The following is a 15,132-nucleotide window of genomic DNA, read 5'->3' as shown; positions in this document are numbered from 1 at the left end:
GAGGAGACTGAAAGTCATCCTCCTAGTAAAGACAGCGATGCGTTGCATACTGGGACTCTGGCACATATGGCTGACTTCATGTTAAGCTGCCTTTCCCGTGACCCTCGCGTTAGACGCATTCTGGCCAACATGGATTACTGGGTGTTCATGCTTCTCGACCCACAGTGTAAGGAGAACCTTTCCACTCTCGTTCCCGAAGAGGAAATGACTACGAGACTGATGCAATACCACAAGGCCCTGGTGGAAAAGCTGATACTAAAGTTCCTATCTGACAATGCTAGCGGTAGAGGACGTAGTTCAGTGGGCCAACTAGCAGGGGAGACACAGGGAAGAGGCAGCATGTCCAGCACAGGCAGAGGAACACTCTCCAAGGCCTTTGCCAGTTTTATGGGTCTCCAGCCAGACTGTGTCACCACTCCCCAGTCTAGGCTGAGTAGAAGGGAACACTGTAAAAAGATGGTGAGGGAGTACATAGCCAACTGTACCAATGTCCTCCGTGATCTCTCTGCTCCTTACAACTATTAGGTGTTAAAGCTGGACACGTGGCCCGAACTTGTGCTGTACGCCTTAGAGGTCCTGGCCTGCCCTGGTGCTAGCATGTTATCAGAGAGGGTGTTTAGTGCTGCTAGGAGGATTATTATGGATAAGCGAACCCGCCTATCAACTGACAGCGCCGACAGGCTTACACTCATTAAGATGAACAAAGCCTGGATTTCCCCTGACTTCTCTTCTCCTCTGGTGAAAAGCAGCTTAACATAAAGATTCTTAAAGCTGGAACAGGATAACCATGCACCCTCTATCACCCCAAAAAAGGGGAGAAGTAGCTTGGTCTATGCTTCCAGCATGTCATCACGCTGAACTGTCAATTCTTCAGAGGGCCACAAGGCTCTGCAAAAACTAATTTTTTCGGAGGGCTGCCACCAGGCTCTGTAAGCAAATTTAACAAGGACGAGCTGTATTTAAAAAAAAAATTCTGCATTTCACCTGCACTCTGAGTAAACAAACATTTCAGGGGTACACTTATACTCGTGGTACACAAATTATTCCAGGGTTTGCTATACTCTTAGCAAAAAAATGTTTCCGGGCTTCGCCTATACTCTTGGTACACAAATGTTTCAGGGGTTCGCCTATACTCTTGGTACACTGATTTTTAAGGGGTTCGCCTATACTCTTGATATACAAATGTTTCAGGGTTCGCCTATACTCTTGGTACACAAATGTTTCAGGGGTTCGTCTATACTCTTGGTACACTGATTTTTAAGGGGTTCGCCTATACTCTTGATATACAAATGTTTCAGGGGGTTGCCTATACTCTTGGTATACAAATGTTTCAGGGGTTCGCCTATACTCTTGGTACACTAATTTTTAAGGGGTTCCTCTATACTCTTAGTACACAAATGTTTCAGGGGTTCACCCTTACTCTTGAAACACAAATTTTTCCAGGGTTCGCCTACGATCATAGTAAACAAATTTCTCAGGGGTTCGCCTATACTCTTAGTACACAAATTTTTCAGGTGTACGCCTATACTTTTGGTAAAGCAATTGTTTCAGGGGTTTGCCTATATAGTCCTGGTACACAAATGTTTCTGGGGTTCACCTGTGGCTCATGAAATTTTGTGACGGAGGTGCCATGGGTATGAAATAATTGGAACCCAACACTCCTTTATAGGACTACAACTCCACTTTTATGCATCATCAGTTTGGCTGCCTGGGACCAGTAGTGCGCACAAAGCATTCCCAAGCATCCTGCCTGTATACTACATATTGTTACCGGTTCTATACAGTATACTGCTACTGGTGTACACAGACTATATAGGAACTAACAAAACTCCTCTCATTTTTCATTTTTTTAGTTGTTTTTAGCTAAAAGCATTTGCATAATAGGCCCAAGTGTTATATAGTGCAGATCAAGAGGACACACAAAACTGTACACCATTTACACTGTCTATTTTTGGCTGAAAGCATATGTAAAATACCTTGCAGTTTGCTTAGCATTTTGACACAGTGCATTAAACAACATGATGCAGACTAGTGGTAAGGGTCGAGGACAAAGACATGGACGTGGGTGCCCGAATTAGTGTGTGGGCTGAGGCCGAGTTCCTGGGCGGGATGAAACAGTGCCTGCTTTGGCCACTCAAATTTCTTCATGGTTTATGCTGTCTTTCACTGGGGCACTGGTTAGAAAGCCCCTCGGGGAGAGGCAGGGGCTGGGACAGGCGGTAGCTTGCCCTTTGGTAGACCGCCACCTGGATCCCATTAAGCAAGTACGAGCTCTATGTTCAAAAAAGGATTTCAGGGGTTCACCTGCACTCTGGGTAAACAAATCTTTCACGGGTACACCTACAATCTTGCTAAAGCAATTTTTTCTGGGGTTCGCCTATAGTTTTGGTAAAAAAATCTTTCAGGGGTTCGCCTATACTCTTGGTCAACAAATGTTTCAGGGGTTCACCTATATAGTCTTGGTACACAAATGTTTCTGGAGTTCGCCTATACTCTTAATAAACAAATCTTTCAAGGGTTTGCCTATACTCTTGGTAAACAAATCTTTCAGGGTTCACCTGCACTCTGGCTAAAAAAATGTTTTGTTGTAGATTGGGTTGTTAAATTGTGGAGTTGTGTAGAAGTACTGGCATCTGAGTCCCCTTTATCCCCACATTTGTGGCTCATGAAATTTTGTGATGGAGGTGGCATGGGAATGGAATAATTGGAACCCAACACTCCTTTATAGGACTACAACTCCACTTTTGTGCATCATCAGTTTGGCTGCCTGGGACAAGTAGTGCGCACAAAGCATTCACAAGCATCCCGGCTGTATACTGCAGACTTCACACTTAACTATAACTCTCCAGGTAATAATGCCCTGTCCTTTGTGGTCCTCTTCTCAGTTATTAGTGTTCCCCTCTAGATAATAGTGGCCCCTTCTAGATAATACTGACCCCTCATTTAAGGCGTGTACAGTAAATAGTGACCCTACACCTTTAACATTGCATTGCATAATGGTAACTGCACTTTCTTAAAGTTGTGTTTTTGTGATTTCTCAGTAAAAGTTTATTTAGAGACAAGTGGAAGTTTAGTGTTATATGGTCACTATGTGCTAGGTGACCTCCAGCCTAGAAGTATGCTGTTCTGTCAATCCATTAGTTGTTATGAAAGGCTATGGGTACTTTTAGGGCAATTATTTTTTTCAATTAAATGCATGTATTTTGGGCTGAAAATGTATGTTATCGGCAGTAGGAGGAAATAGAATGATCAGTGTCTTATGACTCGGGTCGGGCCAGCTCAGCATAGGCATAACATGGCCTGTAACTCATTTCCTTAAACTGGCCCCATGGACATTATTGGTGGCCAGGAGCTTCGTGAAAAGACTGTGCATTCACATACACTAGACATTCTTGGTTTCTAACTGGAAGGTTTATTCCACAGTAACCAGAGCTGATCTAGCTGTAAAACATCTTAAACAATAAAAGAAGTCCTGTTAGTACAATAGTCACATGTGTTATTGGCCGAAGTTCAGCCGCACACTAGTGGAAGTCTATAAATCACAAGCAGAAGTTTCTAGCACCAATGGGGCCATGTCTGCCCACAGTTTAAGTCATCAAAGTCCATTACTATGATGTGCTCCCTAAAACCCTGAACATCTGGGGGCAGTCATGCTGATATTTCAGGAAAAAGACTTTTTACTCACTGGCTGGAGAACACTTCAGATACACAAACAGACCATATTGTCAGCAGCCTCTATGGAAGCTTGGAGGCTTATAGTCTCCACTCTCTTTATAATGCAGGTAGAGCAAAGGCATTAATCTTTGGGCCTGTTGGGCTAGTGGCACAGGTTACCATTTGGGTCCAGTCTGCATTTTGCAGGAGAGTCACTTTCGTTGCTGCTTCCTCTACTTCTGCCCACCATACTATTACCCCTGCCCAGAAACTTGTCAGAAATAAGAGGAAAACCAAGAACATCCAGAGACCCCCACTATGTAGTTAGTACTCCAGACTTTATGACACCTTGAAGGTATATTTACCATTAATATCGAGCTACAGAACATTTACACTAAATAACACGAGTACCCCCTTACAGAGCAACTCCTGTTTACTGTGAATGTCATAAACTATTACTCCTGTGTAAAAGCACAGGAGCGAAAGCCGCTGGAATGGCTGTAGGACAGTTATGCGCCCAATAATTGTTCCATGTTAAGGTACCTTAATCTGTCAGTCCAGCACCGCAAAGGATCTCCTATTCAAAGTCAGTCTGCATTTTACCACATACAGTGATAAGTAGAAGCTGCAGAAGCCAAGTTATGTAAAAAATTTTGTGAAACCTTATAGAAAAAATTATTTTGAGCCACTAGATGAACTTAAGTAAAAAAAAAAAGTTGATTCAAATGCATGAATGATAGCACCTTTAATTAAAAAAAGATGAATTTAGAGAGGATTTGAACATTTGGCTAGAGAATAATTTTATTTAATCACCAGCACATTTGTTACAATGAAGCTATTTTCGTTTTTTTGATAGACTGACCAAGCCTTATATTGTTCTTTGTTTATCCTGTGCTTTTAAATCAACAGAAGTAATTGGCTGATATTCAAAAGCTAGTATTAATATTTCAGTTTCTATTTTGAATGCCCATGTAACCAAACATACTTTGCTTTTTCCATTTTCTGCATATTTGTAATAAATATTTTCAATAAAAATGTATTTAAAAAAAAGAGAGAGGTAATGTAACCCATGGTTACACCAAACATAGCAATGTGAAGTCCTTGCCTTTTGTACATGTGACTGTGATTTTAAAGAGACACTCCAGCGAAAACACATTTTTCTATCCCTGCTGCCTCACCTGACTGCCTGTCACATGTTCTTTCCTCCGGCGCTGCAGAAAGATGGCCGTCTTCAGGTACGTCCGTCTCCTTCCTGCAGTCACACGGGCGCATCGGCGCCGATGTACGGATGCCGATGCGCCCGTGTGACTGAGCCCTTAGGCTGCATAAACTCTGCAATCTTTATAGCTAACACAGTTCCACAATGTTCAGGCTAGGGATGGTATACTCAGGGGCTAACTAAGCTTTCCTAAACAGAAACCCAACATGAGTTTCATTGCAAGAGTCTTTTACTTCTTAATAGGCTTCAGCTGCTATGGCATCAGTGGAAGCATCTGAGAATATGTGGATTTCTTTTCTCTGGCTTGAGGTAAGAGACATTTTAGTAGCATTCTGGTATATTCAAGGCCTTAATAGTCTCTGAGAGCTATCTTAGCAGAAAGTTTCTTGTATAGTCAAGGGTGCTACAAATCCCAGTGTATCATATAGGCTGTTCACCACTGAGAGTACTTCACGCTTAGTGAATGGTTTGTCTGAATGCCTAAACTAAAAGCCAAATGAGTCATTCTGCAAATCCCACTTCAGGCCCAGATTTTTTTTACTGGTGGATTGTCTAGGTCCAGATTTAAGTCTCAGAATTCTGTGGCATGATCGCTAGTGTAGTACCACAGAGTTGGGTTCTACAGCACGTCTGTGGTAATGTAATAATATGTATTATTGTGTGTGACCAATGTTAAAGTTATGTTTTACATTCACTGCTGTGTAAAGTGATTATTGACAGGTTTCAATCCTCATAGGGTTTCAAGTAACCTAGCAACAGCCTGGGGGAGTGGTTTGACCAGGTGGCAAGAAGAAAGAGGACCTGTGGTTGGTAGAATAGAATCCCTTTACAGGTTGGGCTAGAGTGACAGTATAAAAGAAGGAGTGGGCAGAGCTTGAATCTGTCTGAGTCTAGAGAATCTGGAATGCACTACCAAAGTCTATCCGGGCAATCCAGGACTCACAAAACTTCAGGTCTGCTCTAAAAACGCACCTTCTCAGGGAGGTATACCGCATACCCTAAACAAACCCCTTCTGTACGCTGCCTGATAACATGCTCCCTGACCTACTGACTGCAATCCCTGCTAGCCACCATCAACTGCCCACGCAGTCATATTGATTCTGCCGTCACACAGCTAAATATATGACCATTGTTTATGTGCATAGCATCCCTCACTCTCCACCTCGCCATACCGTGCACATCTCCAGCCCCTTTACCTTCTGTATTACCCCATTACTTGTAGTATGTAATCTCGTTGGAGCAGGACCCTCACCCCTATTGTTTCCATCAACTGATTACTATCTGACCATGATTCTGTAATTTTTGTACTTTTGTCTTTCTGTATTTCCCCTGTCTTTGTAAGCACTGTGGAATATGTTGGCACTATACAAATAAAGATTATTATTATTTATTATTATTAATCTGAAGAGAGGAGCAGAGCTAAGGACATATGAGCCAGTGCAGTGAGGAGACGACAAGATGTGAGTACTAACATCATCTCCATGTCAGTAGAAGAGAGAGGAAAAACAAAGAGTAAGAGACTTACAGCAGGGAAGGATTACCACCATTGGGGGAGAGAAAAGTCAGGGCCTAAGACTAATCTTAACAGGACAGAAAGCAAAGTCAAGAAAAGACAGAGTGTACTAAATTCAAGTCCAGATAATCTCAGCTAATGCAACTAAGTAAAAGTCAAGTCAATGTCTGTTTCATCTGTAAGGAAAGTAAAGTGAATTACTAAATTTGCCTCAAAGTCAAGTAGAAATAATTTGTATGCTTTGCCCTCATGGAAGAACTCTCTCTCCAATAAAATGTTCATCTGGTTGAACCTTTAAACCTGACTCCTACAGTTCCTCTCCACCAATCCAACATCTGCATTGAGATACCGCACTACACCCTCCAGGAGAACAAGACTACTACCCCCATTTTTTGTTTATTTCTCCCATTTTTATATTTATTACTTTTGCTTGGAATGGGTCCCTACCTGTATATGGACAGTTGTCACAACAAAATAAAACCTTACCCTATCCGACTCCATGGGTAGCACCTTAATTAAGGACTGCCATTTAACACTGTGCAGCGCCTAGCCAAGCTGCACTTTTCCATTGAAGAGGAGCAGCTGTGCCACCATGACTACCCTAATTTTCGTTGCCCCTCTCCTCAGTCTAGCCTGCTACAATAGGATGAAGGGCTCTCATGACAGCACCACTGTTGGAAGCAATTTTATGTATCCTCATATGAGCCTTAGAAAACATACCTGCATCCTTTTGAGCAGGTCTATAGCTTCCACAGATAACACCTGTGGTCTTGTCATACGATAAAACAATGGAATATCTGTTCAATTTCAGTAGTAATAGCAACTGGCTCCTCTCTGAACCTCAAAAGTATTCCTACCAGAATATTAGCCAGGTTGGGACTGTTAGAGAAATTTTAAGGTAGTACACCTAAATCGGGTAAAATCACTAAGTAAGAGTCATAAGTGACTTAGCTGTTAACCAAAAACTCAGACAAGAGATCTGAATCCAGTTAATGGTAATGGGGTTCTGGGAAACCAGGCACCCGACACCGTGGTTTTATTGAGAATACAGGAAAGGTGTGACCAACATAAAGATATGGGAAGGATTATACAAATGTCACATATGCAAGACATAAGATTATATACGGTTTTGTCTAAAAAATGATTTTCCCATGCTTAAGAAATCATTTTTGGCGTAAACACATTGGAATTTGCAGATGTCGTATAAATGTCATATTAAAAGCACAATTAAAGGATAACTCCTCCACAGTCAGCAATTCTTGCAACTTCCTGATACCATTTTCAAGATAATTTGGCAAATAATTGTGTTCCAACACTTGGGAAAGTACGTGACTTCTGAAGTCTGTACATGGTTTATGACCAGGGCATCATATTCTTTTCTGAAGGCCTTAAAGGCATAATCAGAATGAACCAAGCTTCATGAACCAAACTAAATTTTCTTTCATAGCTCCCTCCTTAAATATCTTTAAAATATCTTCAAGAATGTTGCCCATCTAGAGAACTTAACGCAAATTAGACCTGCTATCTTTGCCACGCTCACTAGCCCTGCCTGCCGAGACCTGCCCCGAGGAAAGTCAGGAGATCTTCCTCCTACTCCTCTGTCCCATCCCCCAACTGGTTCACGCCCCTACTATCCCTATATCTTCGCTAACCTGGTTATTTCAAACAATAAACTTGTGAGGAGTTATATAATTACAAAACACTTCACCAAAGTTAATATATGTATGAATAAATGAGTCCAATAATAGCCTATTACGGCAGGTTGTCCATGGTATGTGTACTGTAGTCCATTAGTTTTGTGCAACTTTCAAATAGCATGGAATCCTTTTGAAGACTAGGATCCTTTAAAATATGTTCTCGTATCCACAATACATGCAGTTGTCAATTTTCTGCAGCGTATGTTTCCCAAATAAGGTACATGGCATCTTATCAGTTGTCAGAACAGTCATAAGGTGCATTTCAGTTCTCAATGCATTCGAAAATTTCTTGACAGATTGTCCTGGAAAACATTTGCAATTAGTACTCATGATTTTCTTACAATGATGGCTATCACCAGAATCAGCAGAACTCCTTGTAAAAACATATTTACAACTCCCGAGATCATGCCACCCAGACTTTTAAACCAATTTGCAGGGTTTAAATAGGATAAACACTCTGGCCATTTAGTCTCATCATCAGATATAGCTTTACGATATGACTCCTTCACTTTCCTAGCTTGTTCTAGATCATGAGTAATCTGCAGTGTTCCTGATGGATTTATATGACAACACGATGGTCCCATTATTTGGCATAGCCCTCCTTGCGAAGTGGTGAGATAGTCTAAAACTACTGTATGTTGATTGGTAACTAAAATTAACTGCTTAGTATATTCATTTTGAACGCCAAGTATGTCAAATAACATATCAGTGATGTTATCAAAGGCATCTGCCAGGGCTTCTATCGTATGAGTGTTCCTCAATGAATTAAACATCATACCTATGTACCTTCTTATCAGATGTATCATGTTTATATAACATACGTGAAGGGATATGCTGATAGGGAAATTCATCATTTTTCCAAACCTAAGTTACTGTTTCCAATTTGGCTAAAGTATGCGTCTATATACATTACTGCCACATACTGCATAGATGCAACCCGGAAGCTTAATCGCTATCCCATGTATGAACGCATCTGCAATATAAACTAATAACAGTATTAGGAAATAAACATCAAGAATAAGCTTCAGCATTAATAAATCCCGAATAGAAAGCTTTAGCTAATACAGGGGCATGAGAGGCATACCCAACATTCTAACAGATTTCTCACTCTAGATATGATCTCATGATACATAATGACTTTGTTACTGTTTTCATTATCTAATGCATGCATTTCCTTTTGTTACTTTACAGAAGTAGGAGTAGTTAATTAAAGTTGGTAAAGGCCTTCCATCTCCTGGTTACAGGTTATGAGTACTTTGCAATGGTAATAGATCTGGAATAAAACTGAAAACATGTTTATGAAGGGGACAACACATGGATCTCTCCCGCGATCTGTTTACACCCAGGACCACGACGGTAACAAGAGGACATCCGCTACGATTAGAGGAAAGTAGGTTTCATCCCCAACACAGAAAGGGGTTCTTTACTGTAAGAGCAGTTAGACTGTGGAACTCTCTACCGGAGGAAGTGGTGATGGCAAAATCCATAGAGGAGTTTAAAAGGGGACTTGATGTCTTTCTGGAGAAGGATATTACAGGATATAAATATTAGGTTAAGTGTCAATCCTGGTATATAGGCAGGTAGGAACTATTAGGGGTTGATCCAGGGAACAGTCTGATTGCCATTAGGGAGTCGGGAAGGAATTTTTCCCCCAAAAGGGCTAATTGGCTTCTGGCCTTGGGTTTTTTTTGCCTTCCTCTGGATCAACACAGTAGGATAGACAGGCTGGACTAGATGGACAATGTCTTCATTCGGCCTTACATACTATGTTACTATGTTACTATGTTACTATGAATCTGCTGCAATATTTTCTACATAAAGTATCAAAACAGCATCTATTGGTCACTGAAACAGGTATAGGGGTTTTAGAGAAAAATTTAAGTGAGACCTTAACAGGTTTTCCAACGTTATGGCAGGTGCAAATGGCTCAATCCTTGCACAAACCTAGCAATAGCATGATGGCATACTGATGTTACCCAATGCTGTTTACCAGACTCACCATTGCCTTTTCAAACTGATATGTAGGTCCTTGTGAGATGGCACAGGTAACAGGGTGTCTGAACCCAACCCTGACTACCTATAGCTTTTATAACTAAAACAGGATTACATAATGTAATCAAGAATGTGTTTGTAATTAGAGATGACCGAATGTACTCGTCCGAGCTTGATATTCGTGCGAATATTAGGGTGTTCGGGATGCTCGTTACTCTTAACGAGCACCACGCGGTGTTCCGGTTACTTTCAGTTTCCTCTCTGAGACGTTAGCGCGCTTTTCTGGCCAATTGAAAGACAGGGAAGGCATTAAAACTTCCCCCTGTGACGTTCAAGCCCTATACCACCCCCCTGCTGTGAGTGGCTGGGGCGATCAGATGTCACCCGAGTATAAAAGTCGGCCCCTCCCGCGGCTCGCCACACATGCCTTGTGAGTTAGCTGAGGGAAAGTACTATCGTGCTGGTGCTGCTGTAGGGAGAGTGTTAGGAGTGAGTGTAGGCTTCAAGAACCCCAACGGTCCTTCTTAGGGCCACATCTACCTGTGTGCAGGCTGCTGCTAGCAGTGTTTTTTTTTTTTTTTTCTCAAAATCGGCAGTGCAGAGCATTGCACCCGGTATTAGGGACAGAAGTGGTGCTTAGGCAGGGAGAGTGTTAGGAGTGAGTGTAGCCTTCAAGAACCTCAACGGTCCTTTGTAGGGCCAAATTTAACCGTGTGCAGTACTGTGCTGGCTGCTGTTAGCAGTGTTGCATTTTTTTTCTTTCTAAAAATCGTCTGTGCAGAGCATTGCACCCTCCATTGATACTACAGGGACAGAATTGTGTAGGCAGGGCCACAACACAGTTATTGTTCATTGAATATACGCAGTGGGTCCTTCCTTTTGCAAAAAAGGAAAAGAAATTATATTTGGCCTGCCTGTGTCAGTCCTAAGGTCTCCGTGTACGTGTGTGGTGCGTGGACAACGTACAAAAATCAGACGCAACCAGCTACGGTTTACTGCAGGCTTGCGCCATTGTCTTTCCTGACTGGCAAATACCTGCTCTGCTAGAGTTAATAACTCTGCTACACTATAGTTGTGTGTCACTTTTTCAGGGCCACACTACAGTTCTAAAAGTTATTGTTCATTGAATATACGCAGTGGGTCCTTCCCTTTGCAAAAAAGGAAAATAAATTGTATTTGGCCTGCCTGTGTCAGTCCTAAGGTCTCCGTGTACGTGTGTGCTGCGTGGACAACGTACAAAAATCAGACGCAACCAGCTACGATTTACTGCAGGCTTGCGCCATTGTCTTTCCTGACTGGCAAATACCTGCTCTGCTAGAGTTAATAACTCTGCTACACTAAAGTTGTGTGACACTTTTTCAGGGCCACACTACAGTTCTAAAAGTTATTGTTCATTGAATATACGCAGTGGGTCCTTCCCTTTGCAAAAAAGGAAAAGAAATTGTATTTGGCCTGCCTGTGTCAGTCCTAAGGTCTCCGTGTACGTGTGTGCTGCGTGGACAACGTACAAAAATCAGAAGCAACCAGCTACGGTTTACTGCAGGCTTGCGCCATTGTCTTTCCTGACTGGCAAATACCTGCTCTGCTAGAGTTAATAACTCTGCTACACTAAAGTTGTGTGACCCTTTTTCAGGGCCACACTACAGTTCTAAAAGTTATTGTTCATTGAATATACGCAGTGGGTCCTTCCCTTTGCAAAAAAGGAAAAGAAATTGTATTTGGCCTGCCTGTGTCAGTCCTAAGGTCTCCGTGTACGTGTGTGCTGCGTGGACAACGTACAAAAATCAGACGCAACCAGCTACGGTTTACTGCAGGCTTGCGCCATTGTCTTTCCTGCCTGGCAAATACCTGCTCTGCTAGAGTTAATAACTCTGCTACACTATAGTTGTGTGACACTTTTTGAGGGCCACACCACAGATATTAAACTTCTTGTTCATTGAATATACGCAGTGGGGTCTTCCCTTTGCTAAAAAGGACAAAAAATTATATTTGGCCTGCCTGTGTCAGTCCTAAGGTCTCCGTGTACGTGTGTGCTGCGTGGACAACGTACAAAAATCAGACGCAACCAGCTACGGTTTACTGCAGGCTTGCGCCATTGTCTTTCCTGACTGGCAAATACCTGCTCTGCTAGAGTTAATAACTCTGCTACACTATAGTTGTGTGACACTTTTTGAGGGCCACACCACAGATATTAAACTTCTTGTTCATTGAATATACGCAGTGGGGTCTTCCCTTTGCTAAAAAGGACAAAAAATTATATTTGGCCTGCCTGTGTCAGTCCTAAGGTCTCCGTGTACGTGTGTGCTGCGTGGACAACGTACAAAAATCAGACGCAACCAGCTACGGTTTACTGCAGGCTTGTGCCATTGTCTTTCCTGACTGGCAAATACCTGCTCTGCTAGAGTTAATAACTCTACTACACTATAGTTGTGTGACACTTTTTGAGGGCCACACCACAGATATTAAACTTCTTGTTCATTGAATATACGCAGTGGGTCCTTCCCTTTGCAAAAAAGCGAAAACATTATATTTGGCCTGCAGGCTTGCGCCAATTTATTTCCTGCCTGGGAAATCAAATCACTGGTAATACAGCATGCTGAGGGGTATGGGTAAGCCTAGAGGACATGGACGTGGCCGAGGACGCGTAGGCCCAAGTGAGGGTGTGGGCACAGGCCGAGCTACTGATCCAGGTGTGTCGCAGCCGACTGCTGCGCGATTAGGAGAGAGGCACGTTTCTGGCGTCCCCACATTCATCGCCCAATTAATGGGTCCACGCGGGAGACCTTTATTAGAAAATGAGCAGTGTGAGCAGGTCCTGTCCTGGATGGCAGAAAGTGCTTCGAGCAACCTATCGTCCAGCCATAGTTCTGCGCCGTCCACTGCTGCAAATCCGAATCCTCTGTCTGCTGCTCCTCCTTCCTCCCAGCCTCCTCACTCCACTACAATGACACCTGCTCAGGAGCGGGAACACTCCCAGGAACTGTTCTCGGGCCCCTGCTTAGATTGGGCAGCAGTGGTTCCTCTCCCACCACAGGAGTTTATCGTCACTGATGCCCAACCATTCGAAAGTTCCCGGGGTCCGGGGGAAGAGGCTGGGGACTTCCGCCAATTGTCTCAAGAAGTTTCTGTGGGTGAGGAGGACGATGACGATGAGACACAGTTGTCTTGCAGTGAGGTAGTAGTAAGGGCAGTAAGTCCAAGGGAGCAGCGCACAGAGGATTCGGAGGAAGAGCAGCTGGACGATGAGGTGACTGACCCCACCTGGTGTGCAACGCCTACTCAGGACAGGTCTTCAGAGGGGGAGGCAAGGGCATCAGCAGGGCAGGTTGCAAGAGGCAGTGCGGTGGCCAGAGGTAGAGGCAGGGCCAGACCGAATAATCCACCAACTGTTTCCCAAAGCGCCCCCTCGCGCCATGCCACCCTGCAGAGGCCAAGGTGCTCTAAGGTCTGGCAGTTTTTCACAGAGACGCCTGACGACCGACGAACAGTGGTGTGCAACCTTTGTCGCGCCAAGATCAGCCGGGGAGCCACCACCAACAGCCTCACCACCACCAGCATGCGCAGACATATGATGGCCAAGCACCCCACAAGGTGGGACGAAGGCCGGTCACCGCCTCCGGTTTGCACCGCTGCCTCTCCCCCTGTGCCCCAACCTGCCACTGAGATCCAACCTCCCTCTCAGGACACAGGCACAACCGTCTCATGGCCTGCACCCACACCCTCACCTCCGCTGTCCTCGGCCCCATCCACCAATGTCTCGCACCGCACAGTCCAGCCGTCGCTAGCGCAAGTGTTGGAGCGCAAGCGCAAGTACGCCACCACGCACCCGCACGCTCAATCGTTAACCGTCCACATAGCCAAATTTATCAGCCTTGAGATGCTGCCGTATAGGGTTGTGGAAACGGAGTCCTTCAAAGCTATGATGGCGGCGGCGGCCCCGCGCTACTCAGTTCCCAGTCGCCACTACTTTTCCCGATGTGCCGTCCCAGCCCTGCACGACTACGTCTCCCGCAACATTGTACGCGCCCTCACCAATGCGGTTAGTGGCAAGGTCCACTTAACTACGGACACGTGGACAAGCACAGGCGGGCAGGGCCACTACATCTCCCTGACGGCACATTGGGTGAATTTAGTGGAGGCTGGGACAGAGTCAGAGCCTGGGACGGCTCACGTCCTACCCACCCCCAGAATTGCGGGCCCCAGCTCAGTGGTGGTATCTGCGGCGGTGTATGCTTCTTCCACTAAAGCACCCTCCTCCTCCTCCTCAACCTCTGTCTCGCAATCAAGATGTGTCAGCAGCAGGACGTCGCCAGCAGTCGGTGTCGCGCGGCGTGGCAGCACAGCGGTGGGCAAGCGTCAGCAGGCCGTGCTGAAACTACTCAGCTTAGGAGATAGGAGGCACACGGCCCACGAATTGCTGCAGGGTCTGACAGAGCAGACGGACCGTTGGCTTGCGCCGCTGAGCCTCCAACCGGGCATGGTCGTGTGTGACAACGGCCGTAACCTGGTGGCGGCTCTGCAGCTCGGCAGCCTCACGCACGTGCCATGCCTGGCCCACGTCTTTAATTTGGTGGTTCAGCGCTTTCTGAAAAGCTACCCACGCTTGTCAGACCTGCTCGGAAAGGTGCGCCGGCTCTGCGCACATTTCCGCAAGTCCCACACGGACGCTGCCACCCTGCGCACCCTGCAACATCGCTTTAATCTGCCAGTGCACCGACTGCTGTGCGACGTGCCCACACGGTGGAACTCTACGCTCCACATGTTGGCTAGGCTCTATGAGCAGCGTAGAGCTATAGTGGAATACCAACTCCAACATGGGCGGCGCAGTGGGAGTCAGCCTCCTCAATTCTTTTCAGAAGAGTGGGCCTGGTTGGCAGACATCTGCCAGGTCCTTCGAAACTTTGATCAGTCTACCTAGGTGGTGAGCGGCGCTGCTGCAATCATTAGCGTCACCATTCCTCTGCTATGCATCTTGAGAAGTTCCCTGCAAACCATAAAGGCAGACGCTTTGCGCTCGGAAACAGAGCCGGGGGAAGACAGTATGTCGCTGGATAGTC

Source organism: Eleutherodactylus coqui, chromosome 5, assembly GCF_035609145.1.
Source record: "Eleutherodactylus coqui strain aEleCoq1 chromosome 5, aEleCoq1.hap1, whole genome shotgun sequence".
NCBI classification, from domain to species: Eukaryota; Metazoa; Chordata; class Amphibia; order Anura; family Eleutherodactylidae; genus Eleutherodactylus; species Eleutherodactylus coqui.
The sequence above is the reverse complement of the archived record's forward strand: the minus strand, read 5'-3'. Positions refer to the sequence as shown.